An 11,520-nucleotide genomic window follows, 5' to 3' on the forward strand; every position below is an offset into this window, starting at 1 on the left:
TCCTGACCCCCCCCCCAGTGCTCATCTCCACCACCACACTCTCCTGCCCCCCCAGTGCTCTCCTCCACCACCACACTCTCCTGCCCCCCCCCCAGTGCTCATCTCCACCACCACACTCTCCTGCCCCCCCAGTGCTCTCCTCCACCACCACACTCTCCTGCCCTCCCCTTAGTGCTCTCCTCTACCACCACACTCTCCTGCCCCCCCCCATGCTCTCCTCCACCACCACACTCTCCTGCCCCCCCCCCAGTGCTCTCCTCCACCACCACACTCTCCTGCCCCCCCCCATGCTCTCCTCCACCACCACACTCTCCTGCCCGCCCAGTGCCCTCCTCCACCACCACACTCTCCTGCCCTCCCCTCAGTGCTCTCCTCCACCACCACACTCTCCTGCCCTCCCCTCAGTGCTCTCCTCCACCACCACACTCGCCTGCCCTCCCCCCCCCCCCAGTGCTCTCCTCCACCACAACACTCTCCTGCCCCCCCAGTGCTCTCCTCCACCACCACACTCTCCTGCCCCCCCCAGTGCACCCTTCCACCACCACACTCTCCTCCCCCCCACAGTACTCTCCACTCCCCCCAGTGCTCTCCCCCTTGCCCCCCCAGTGCTCTCCTCCACCACACTCTCCTGCCCCCCCACACTTTTCTCCTCCCCTGTTCTTGCTGCCCCCCCCCCGCTCTCCAGCTCTCCCCATCCTTCTCTAGCCACCATCCCAGTGCTCTCCCCTCCTGTCCCCCCCCAGTGCTCCCCTGCGCTGTTCCCCCCAGTGCTCTCCACTCTGCCCAGTGCTCCCCCCATCCCCCCCCCACAGTGCTCTCCTCTCCCCCCAGTCATCGCCCCTCCGTGCTCTCCCCCTGCTCTCCCCCCTGTTCTTTCCCCCCCAGTGCTCTCCACTCCCTCCAGTGCTCTCCCCCCCTCCAGTGCTCTCCCCCCTGTTCCCCCCCCAGTACCCTCCACTTCCCCCACTGCTCTCCCCCCCCAGTGCTCTCCTCTACCCTCCAGTGCTCTCCCCCTGTTCTTCCCCCCCCCCCAGTGCTCTCCACCCAGTGCTCTCCACTCCCCCCAGTGCTCTCCCCCCTGTTCTTCAGCTCTCCCCATCACTCTCCAGCCCCCACCCCAGTGCTCCCCAGCCCCCCATTCTCCCCACCCCTGTTCTTTCTGCCCCCCTGGTGTTCTCCAGCCCCCCAGTGCTCTCTACCCTTCGTACTCTCCACCCCTGTTCTTTTTGGCTCCCCCCAGCACTCTCCACTCCCCACCCCTGTACTCTCCACTCCCCCTGCATTTTGCCCCCACCCATGTGCTCTCCAACCCTACCAATGCTCTCCACCCCCCATAGTACTCTCCAGTCCCCCGTGCTTTCCACCCCTGTTCTTTCTGGCCCCCACTGGTGCTCTCAAGCTCCCCCCCCATTGCTGTCCACTCCCCCCTGCTCTTTGTATCCCCCCAGTCCTCTCCAGCCCCCGTGCTCTCCACCCCTGTTTTTCTGCCCCCCCAGTGCTCTTCACCACCCTACACTCTTAGCCCCCCAGTGCTCTCAGCCTACCGTGCTCTCTACCCCTGTTCTTATTGGCCCCCCAGTGCTCTCAAGTTCCCCCCCAGCGCTCTCCGCTCCCCACCCCTGTGATCTCCACTCCCCCTCGCTCTTTGCCCCCACCCATGTGTTGTCCAACCCCGCCAGTACTCTTTGCTCCCCCTTCTCTACAACTCCCACCCAGTGCTCTCCACTTCCCCAAAACCAGAGGACAGGCTGACTGGGGCTGGAAAATGAGGACAGCTGAAGGTCCAGGTGGCCAGGGACCACGCCATCTCACAGCAGACAGATCCTCTGGAAGGAGCACCGTCCCCATCCAAAATGAGAACAGACCCTGCCTGCTGCTGGCCATCATGGATATCCTGCTGGCATGCAAGGTACCGTACCAAGCATCAACAACACACCTTCCCACAGACAGGGACTGCAGACTGGGACATGGGGCACAGGAGGAGCTGCAATGATGGACACAGTGAGGCTGCATTCACGGCACAGTGAGGCTGCATTTGATGGACACAGTGAGGCTGAATTTTATGGACACAGTGAGGCTGCATTTGATGGACACAGTGAGGCTGCATTTGATGGGCACAGTGAGGCTGCATTTGATGGGCACAGTGAGGCTGCATTTGATGGGCACGGGTGAAGCTGCATTTGATGGGCACTGGTGAGGCTGCATTGAGCTCTTGCATCAAGTTTGCAGTCTCTGACCATCTCCTGTAGAGAGTCTGGAGAGGAGTCAAGAGTGGGAGCACAGCCAGGATGGGGGTCATGGGAGAAGTCAGACTTGTGTGGACTGTGGACAGGAGACTATAGGATAAAACCAGAGCCACCAAGCTGGAGCCAACTGACTGAGCCCTGCACAGTGCACCTGAGAGGAGATTTGTGAAAGCACCGCACAGGCCAGTCGGTGGGGGGTCACTGATGTAAGGGGGGGTGAATACGATAATGTAAGGGGCACTGATATAAGGGGTTTCCTCCTTATATTAGTAACCCACCCCCCTTACCTTCGAGTATTCTTTCTGCAGAAGGTGGTCCCCCCCATGTTCTGAGTTCCTGGGGTCCCCCTTTGATGGTTGATCACTTACCACTATTAACTGGGGGGGGGGGGGAGCAGGGAGCAGGGAGCACAAGGTGAACTGGGGACAGTAAAATAGGTTGGATAGGAGAATTGGCAGGGGGGCCCCCTGCAGCCCCCCCGATCCTACTATCCAGGCACTGTGGCACACAGGGCAGGCTTTACCTGCAGCATCTCCTCCTATGGATAAAAGCGCTGGCTGGCTGTGTACGGCGGCCGTTCTGTAACATGGCCCCGCCCCCCCAGACCGACTTGTGTGATAGGCGGAACGTTGATTCTCTCTACTATCACACAAGCAGGTCTGGGGGGGGGCATGTTACAGAGCTGCCCCCGAACACAGAGGCAGCCCGCTCTGTGATCCAGAGGAGAGAGCGGAGGATGCAGCCGCCGGCGGACTCAGTAAAAAAATGCAGCATGGCGGCGGCTGCAACACCTTGGGGATTCCAGGGGGGGGGCACTTGACCCCCCTTGCCCCCTGCTGCGGACGCCCATGCCTGTATGCCGGGTTTAATTCTCAGTATCTGTTCTTTGTATGTATGGACTCTGCACAGTACCACTTCTCTTGTCCTGTAGGCTGGGTGTAATTCTTGGTGTCTATTCATATTCTGTATGTAAGGACTCGGCACAGTACTACTTCTCTTGTCCTGTATGCCAGGTGTAATTCTCAGTATCTGTAGTTATTCTGTATGTATGGACTCTGCACAGTACTACTTCTCTTGTCCTGTATGCCGGGTGTAATTCTCGGTATCTGTTCTCATTCTGTATGTATGGACTCTGCACAGTGCCACTTCTCCTGTCCTGTAAGCTGGGTGTAATTCTCAGGTATCTGTTCATATTCTGTATGTATGGACTCTGCACAGTATCACTTCTCTTGTCCTGTATGATGGGTGTAATTCTCGGTATCGTTTCTTATGCTGTATGTATTGACTGTGCCTAGTACTACTTCTCCTGTCCTGTATTCTGGGTGTAATTCTCAGTATCGGTTCTTGTTCTGTATTTATGGAGTCTGCAGTTTTCTTGTCCTGTATGCCGGGTGTAATTCTCAGTGTCAGTTTTTAGTCTGTTTGTATGGACTCTGCACAGTACTACTTCTCTTGTCCTGTTTGCCAGGTGTAATTCTCTGTATCTGTTCTTATTATGTATGTATGGACTCTGCACAGTACCACTTCTCCGGTCCTGTATGCTGGGTATAATTCTCAGTATCTGTTCATATTCTGTATGTACAGTGGTGTGAAAAAGTGTTTGCCCCCTTCCTCATTTCCTGTTCCTTTGCATGTTTGTCACACTTAAGTGTTTCGGAACATCAAACCAATTTAAACAATAGTCAAGGACAACACAAGTAAACACAAAATGCAATTTGTAAATGAAGGTGTTTATTATTAAAGGTGAAAAAAATCCAAACCATCATGGCCCTGTGTGAAAAAGTGATTGCCCCCTAAACCTAATAACTGGTTGGGCCACCCTTTGCAGCAACAACTGCAACCAAGCGTTTGCGATAACGTGCAATGAGGCTTTTACAGCGTCCTGGAGGAATTTTGGCCCACTCATCTTTGCAGAATTGTCCTAATTCAGTTACATTAGAGGGTTTTCGAGCATGAATGGCCTTTTTAAGGTCATACCACAACATCTCAATAGGATTCAGGTCAGGACTTTGGCTAGGCCACTCCAAAGTCTTCATTTTGTTTTTCTTCAGCCATTCGGTGGTGGACTTGCTGGTGTGTTTAGGATCATTGTCCTGCTGCAGAACCCAAGTTCGTTTCAGCTTGAGTACACGAACAGATGGTCGGACATTCTCCTTCAGGATCTCTTGGTAGACAGCAGAATTCATAGTTCCTTTTATCACGGCAAGTCTTCCAGGTCCTGAAGCAGCAAAACAGCCCCAGACCATCACACTACCACCACCATATTTTACTGTTGGTATAATGTTCTTTTTATGAAATGCAGTGTTCCTTCTACGCCAGATATACTTGGACACACACCTTCCAAAGAGTTCCACTTTTGTCTCATCGGTCCACAGAATGTTGTCCCAAAAGTCTTGGGGATCATCAAGATGTGTTGTGGAGAAATTGAGACGAGCTTTGATGTTCTTTTTGCTCAGCAGTGGTTTTCTCCTTGGAACTCTGCCATGCAGGCCATTTTTGCCCAGTCTTTTCCTGATGGTGGAGGCATGAACGCTGACCTTAACTGAGGCAAGTGAGGCCTGCAGTTCCTTGGACGTTGTTGTGGGGTCTTTTGTGACCTCTTGGATGAGTCGTCGCTGCGCTCTTGGGGTAATTTTGGGCGGCCAGCCACTCCTGGGAAGGTTCACCACTGTTCCATGTCTTCGCCATTTGTGGATAATGGCTCTCACTGTGGTTCGCTGGATTCCCAAAGCTTTGGAAATGGCTTTATAACCCTTTCCAGACTGATAGATCTCAATTACTTTCTTTCTCAATTGTTCCTGAATTTCTTTGGGTCTCGGCATGATGTGTAGCTTTTAAGGATCTTCTGGTGGACCTTACTGTGTCAAGCAGCTCCTATTTAAAGCGGGATTCCACCGTTTATAACGTTTTTTTTTTTTCGGCATAGTGACAATCAATACTATTAATAAGGCTAACACTTACTTTTGGTGTTTCTGGCCTCAGGAGCATGCCTTTGTCTCCTCTGAAATGAGTTTATAAAACCGTCTCCTGACGGTTTCCATTTTGCCTGTGGGCATGTGAAGCCCACAGGCATCCTCTTCCGGGACAGTGTGCTGCTAAATGACCAGCATGCACCGCCCGTTCTATAAAAGATCTCGCGCATGCGCAGTCAGCGCAATATCGAGCGCCGTCTACAGCTCCGGTTGCCATGACAACGGGTGTTCTCGTCGGAAGTCCCGCCCCGTTGTGATGGCAACGGAGATAAACAATGAGACAAAGAGAACAGATGGGACGAGCATAGACGAGAGAGCGGCGCTGGATTGAGAGGAAAGGTTAGTAGAAAAATTTATTTTACATTGCACCATTTCGATCTAAAGCATAATGCTCAGGGGAAAAAGAGAATACTTTCAAATTGAAAATGTGCAGATTTAATTATAGAGAGAGAGAGAGAGAGAGAGATCTAGGTAGTGTGTGTGTGTATTTGGTGGTAGATATTGCATATATATATATATATATATATATATATATATATATATATATATATAAAAATATGCAATATCTACCACCAAATATATATACTATATCACTATATATAGAAAACGATCTCTTGCAATATATATGCACAATACATAACTCTCTCTCTCTCTCTCTCTCTATATATTTGTAATATCTCCCACAAAATATATATATCTGTACATATGTTATACGTATATATATATATATATATATATATATATATATATATATATATATATATATATATATATATATAGCCAACACAAAAAAAAAGGAATATCTACAAATTTCATTTAAAAAATATAATGTTACTTTTGTTAAAAGAAAAATGGCAACAAAAAGCCTGGCTAGATTAGATTGTAATTGCCATTTAAACACAAGGCCAGCAGAACATCTTTGAAAGTGCTAAAGATATTGATTTAAAAAAAAAAAATATATATATATATATATATATATATATATATATATATATATATACGTAAAGTAAAAATATATATATATATGGTCATTTCTAAATTTTAGAATTATTTTTAAGTTAATCTATATTTATATGTTAAAAAAAAAAAATATATATATATATATATATATATATATATATATATATATATATATATACATCTATAGATATATATATATATATATATATATATATATATATATATATATATATATATAAAATATATATCTATCTTTATAAATATATTTTTAATAAATAATTAAATTAAATGTATACACCTTCATTTATTATTATAATTATTTTACATTTTTTTTTTTTTATTGTGGTAATTTTCATATATTATGTGTGTATATATTCGCAAACAAATGTGTGTTTAGTTTAAAAATAATCAAAATAAAAACCTTACTTAGCTTTTCTCCTTATCTGTAAATACACCCCTACCCTACCCCACCCCTTATATCAATTCCTTTCTTATCTAATCTAACTAGTTGTAAATTCTTTAGAAGTGACAATTTCAGACCATTTGTTTGCATGGTCCTAAAAATATATCCGTAGGTAGAGTGTGTATGTTATTAGAGATATATATATATACACACACACACACACACACACACACTCATTAGAATATATATATATATATATATATATATATTTAGAGATAGCAACATAAATATATAAACTGTGGTCTTACAATTTTTATTTTATTTTGCCTACATTAAACGTTACGTCATTATATTCATATCTAAAGTCATTAATCACTGCCTAATTTTTGAACATTGCAGAAAAGAAAAAAATTGGTCCAAATTTATTCTCGATATCAACATGGTAAGTAAAAATTATTATTTATCAAATTTTTATTTTTATTTTGTTTTGAAGATATAATGACCATTCATAATTTCCTTTTCATTTGAAGGCTAATAATTCTGGAACAGCGGCAGACATCGTTGAATACTATTCTTAATTTAGTCAAGAGGAAAGAGTAAGTTTTCCATCTATGTTTTTAAAAATCATTTGTTAAAGCGGAGGTCCACCCTAAAATGGACCTCCGCTCATCGGAATCCCCCCCCCTCCGGCGCCACAATAGGCACCTTTCAGGGGGGAGGGGGTGCAGTTACCTGGATAATCCAGGTAACTGCACCCACTTCCGGGCTAGCTCTCTGCGTAAAGGGGCGTACGTTACGCCCCTTTCCGCAGAGAGCCCGCCCCCTTCAGCAAGTGCCCCGCTGCCTGCTGGGAAACACACAGTTCCCAGAGGCAGCGGGGACCGTCCGGATTGCGCCGCGCGCGGCTCGCGCATGCGCAGTAGGGAACCGGGAAATGAAGCCGAAAGGCTCCATTTCCTGATTGCCATACCCAAGATGGCGGCGGCAGCACCCGAGTGTCGATCTAGAGATCGGCTTCGGGTGCCGACATCGCGGGCGCGCTGGACAGGTAAGTGTCACCATTTTAAAAGTCAGCAGCTGCAGTATTTGTAGCTGCTGGCTTTAAAAAAAAAAAAGAAAAACGCGGAGTCCCGGTGGACTCCCGCTTTAAATCATTTGTTCTTTATTTTTATTTTTATTTTATTTTTTTTAAAGTGGAGGTCCACCCTAAAGTGGAGCTTCCGCTCATAGGAACACTGCCCCCCTCCGGCGCCACCATCTTGACCTTTCTGGGTGGAGTACAGGTATCTGCACCCACTTCAGGGATAGATATCTGCAGAATAAACACCCCTTTCCGCAGATATCTACGCCCTTTTGCAAAGGTCCCCCACTGTCTGCTGTGAAGCACACAGATCCCAGAGATAGCGGGGACCATCCTTAATGCAGAGCGCGACTCGCGCATGCGCATTAGGGAAACGGGAAATGAAGCCGCAAGGCTCCACTTCCTGATTCACATAGCCAAGATGGAGGCGGCAGCACCCGAGAGACAATAGATAGTTTGGTTTTGGGTGCCACAATCGTGTGCGCGCTGGGCGGTTAAGTGTCATTATTCTAAAACTCAGCAGCTGCATTATTTGTAGCTGCTGGCTTAAAAAAAAATAACCAAAAAACCGCAAGACTCACGCTTTCAATTCTTCGGCTTTAGGTACTACAGCTTATGAATTATCCCCAAAAAAAGTTAGCTGACCGGTGTGCGATCAAGATCAACACCTTATGCCAATCTTATGCCAACCTTATGCCAAGAAAATATGTAATTCTATATCCATATATATTGACTGAAGAATACATCAAATTTTTTTAAAACCAAAATCATTTGTACAAGAGATCTCAAATTTTTGTTTTATTTATTGCCAATTAAACAAAAATAATATATGATTTAAATAAAATTTTAAAATTATCTATTCAATGTTTTGATTTTAGCGCAAGATAATAGTCCAGCAGCTGTTAGCAAGGTACCCCGCATGAGACATTGACCGTGCCTTCCCAGTGAATCCAACGGTTACTTCGTTGAGTGTTGCCTCATCCACATCAGAAAATCTAGAAACGAACGATGACAGAATAGGCAACATAGACTGGTGTCAGTGTCAATGCTGTATACCAATGGCTACCCAGGTGGAATCAGTTTGTTGCCGGGAAACAGCCGAGGTAGACGGATGCATACCAGAGGGAAGGAAATGCATAACAGAGGCAGATATTTTCACGTCTCAAATCGCAACAGAGGAACACGTCAGACTCATGTTTACCATGTTGTATTTAGAGGAACGTCCTGTTGTCGATGCCGACAACAATAGGTCAGTGAATTTGTTAATATTATTACATGAGACTACCCATCATTTTAAATTAAAAGTTCTCTTAAAGTTATCTGTTTGTTTTAAATCAAAAAAATTTTTTATTTCAGGAGATTACGCAAAACAGCGTATCGTGCTTTTATTGCATGGATCTACGGTTTTTTAGGGAAGGGGAATCGTAGGGTCATCCCATCGTGTGCAGTAAAAGTAGTGCGTCAGACCTTTCCAGATCCAAATGGGAGTTATGTTGGATTTCTTTACTCCGAGGACTACGACGCATCGGAAATGGCGTTTCACTAAATTACTTTTTTTAGTTTTTACAGTTGACCTTTTTTGCATTTTTTAATTCTATATATTATTAATGTTAGCAGTTTATTTGATTTTGGAATGTTTTTAATAAAAATTATAAAAAAAAAAATTAAATTTATGAGAATGAGTTATTTGTATTATTTCTAAGAGGATCAAAGTTATTAATTAATTCGATGTGTACGATAAGAGTATGCACTACCTAAAACAACAGATGCAACAAACTTAGCAATATATAAAAAAATTTAATACAATTTGGTGAAAAAAAGATAGGACAACAGACCATAACAAGTCAACATGAAACAATCAAAAACATTTGCAATTTTAAAGTTTTGTAGTGCCTTGGAAAGTGCCGTATATAGCAATGTCAATTCAATCATTTAGATATGACACACTTATCAAGTTCATTTTACACCTGTTGGAAAGCGTGTCATATGCTCAAGCACCGCCGCACTTGTTTCCGGCCTCTCAACAGGCGCTATGTTTTTGGGCATCAGAAGATTTTTTGATGTCCAAGAACTATGTATTGTGCCCTCGATGATCGAAATCATGTTTGCAAGCATTTCAAAAGTGTGGTCAGTGTTCATCTTTTGAAATACATTGCGAACAATCCATTTTTTACGACCACGTGGAAATTCCAGGTTTTTCCTTTCCACCAAAATCTCATCACCACTTGCATCCTTTTTTTTTTGTCAGAGCCGGTTTACGTATCACATTGTGATTGTGGCATAATGCCGCCAATTTAGTTCTTGCATCCATTGAATCCATTTTAAAATGGATTCTTTTGGGCCTATACTTTAGAATCATGCTGTGATACGTTTCGATGACCCCAGTCTGACAAAAAAAAGTGAGATGTTTCATGTCCTTTGCCAACTGAGGGTCCAAAACAATTGAGGATAATGCGTGAAATGCAGGGGTGTGTATGGTTAGCCAAGGAACAGTCGGAGAATGCACATCGATCTCATCATGTTGGCATTTGTGCTCTGTATCTCCAATTTTCCATACATGTACATTTACTACATGATGTAGTAGAGATTCCCACAGAAGTTTAAAACGTTCCTCGCTTCCATTACAATCTCGACTACACCAATAGAAATGTGTCAATATGGCTCGAATCCACAGCTGAATTGGTCGATACATTTTTTTTTTGGAAATTTGCATAAGTTTACGTTTTAAATTTTTCACATAATGCCAGATGTCGAATTGATGATTAATATTTTGGTACTTTTCCGTTGTTAATAATTTTCGTATACCGGTGTGTCGATCTGTTCCAACGAATTGAATATCTAATTTTTGTTCTATTAGCCGATCTAAACATTTAGTAAAACCAAATTTTTCCATAGCAACTGATGAAGTTGTTTGAGATACCTGCACCAACTCATAATCCACAATTTTTTTGCTAAAGAGATCCATGAAAGTGTATGTAGAGTATTTTGCGGAAAAAAGGACTATCGCACTGACCATCACCCACAAGACACAATGGTTTTTTTGCCAATTCATTCATTACATTTGCATGGTCTCTTGCCAACAGTAATCAATCGTTTTGAAAATATAATTAGATTGTGCCAAATTATATGAGGATTTGCCAAAGATTTTTGATACCACAAAAATCAAATATTTCTCGGATTTTTGTGTAACTTCCACCGCTTAAACAAATAGATCCTGCTAGCAAAATATTCCCAGCAGGATAACTTTTTATTTTCGGTTGGCTTTCCCACAGCTTTAATCTATGGCTAGCAGAACATGTGGAAAAGACCAACAACATTGTTCCAATTGTAGTTTTTTCAATTTTTACAATGCGCGATAAACAATCATGATTTGGACACCTCATTTTATACAATAACAGATCCAGTTTGCTTTCAAATATAATGAATTTTTTCTCTTTGACCAAATTTAACGGATAAGGAAGAGTGTTATCGGGCTCGATTTCGTCTAGACTGTCACATAAACTCAGGTCAGCTTTTAGTGGTGTGTCACAATCGGATAAGTGAAAACTAGGGTCATCGTAATAGTTTAATCTACGTTTTGGTCTGTTTTGAGGACTCTCATCGTCAGAAATTAAACGAGACCTCTTGTTAGTGGAGTCTACAAAAGGTGTGACACTAGTAGAGGGAGAAAATACAATAGAATTATCTGGTTCTAAATGGACGTACATCATGTATGGGTGTTGAACCCTCTAAAGGTATGGGCAAAGCCTCTTCCCAAAACACGACATGCAATAGGAATGATCCAAACTTGACACTCTTTCACTGGCTAGTTTGATGTAACTTTCTTCAGATTGTGAAAAATTAAGTCAACAGTGTCAG

The 11,520-nt window shown here is 44.1% G+C and overlaps 1 long non-coding RNA gene across 2 annotated transcripts in view; it reads left to right on the top strand.

The window, feature by feature from the left end:
• The window catches only part of LOC143958283 (uncharacterized), a 42,659-nt gene extending 33,324 nt beyond the window's left edge, over positions 1-9,335 (top strand). For both annotated transcript variants that reach the window (XR_013270116.1, XR_013270117.1), the window contains exons 2-5: positions 6,981-7,023; positions 7,112-7,177; positions 8,541-8,911; positions 9,019-9,335. This is a non-coding gene — a long non-coding RNA (uncharacterized LOC143958283). The remainder of the gene's footprint in view (positions 1-6,980; positions 7,024-7,111; positions 7,178-8,540; positions 8,912-9,018) is intronic.
• The last annotated feature ends 2,185 nt before the right edge of the window (positions 9,336-11,520 follow it).

Source organism: Lithobates pipiens, unplaced genomic scaffold (genome assembly GCF_037356315.1).
Source record: "Lithobates pipiens isolate NorthernLeopardFrog02 unplaced genomic scaffold, aLitPip1_a1.2 Scaffold_60, whole genome shotgun sequence".
Classification (NCBI taxonomy): Eukaryota; Metazoa; Chordata; class Amphibia; order Anura; family Ranidae; genus Lithobates; species Lithobates pipiens.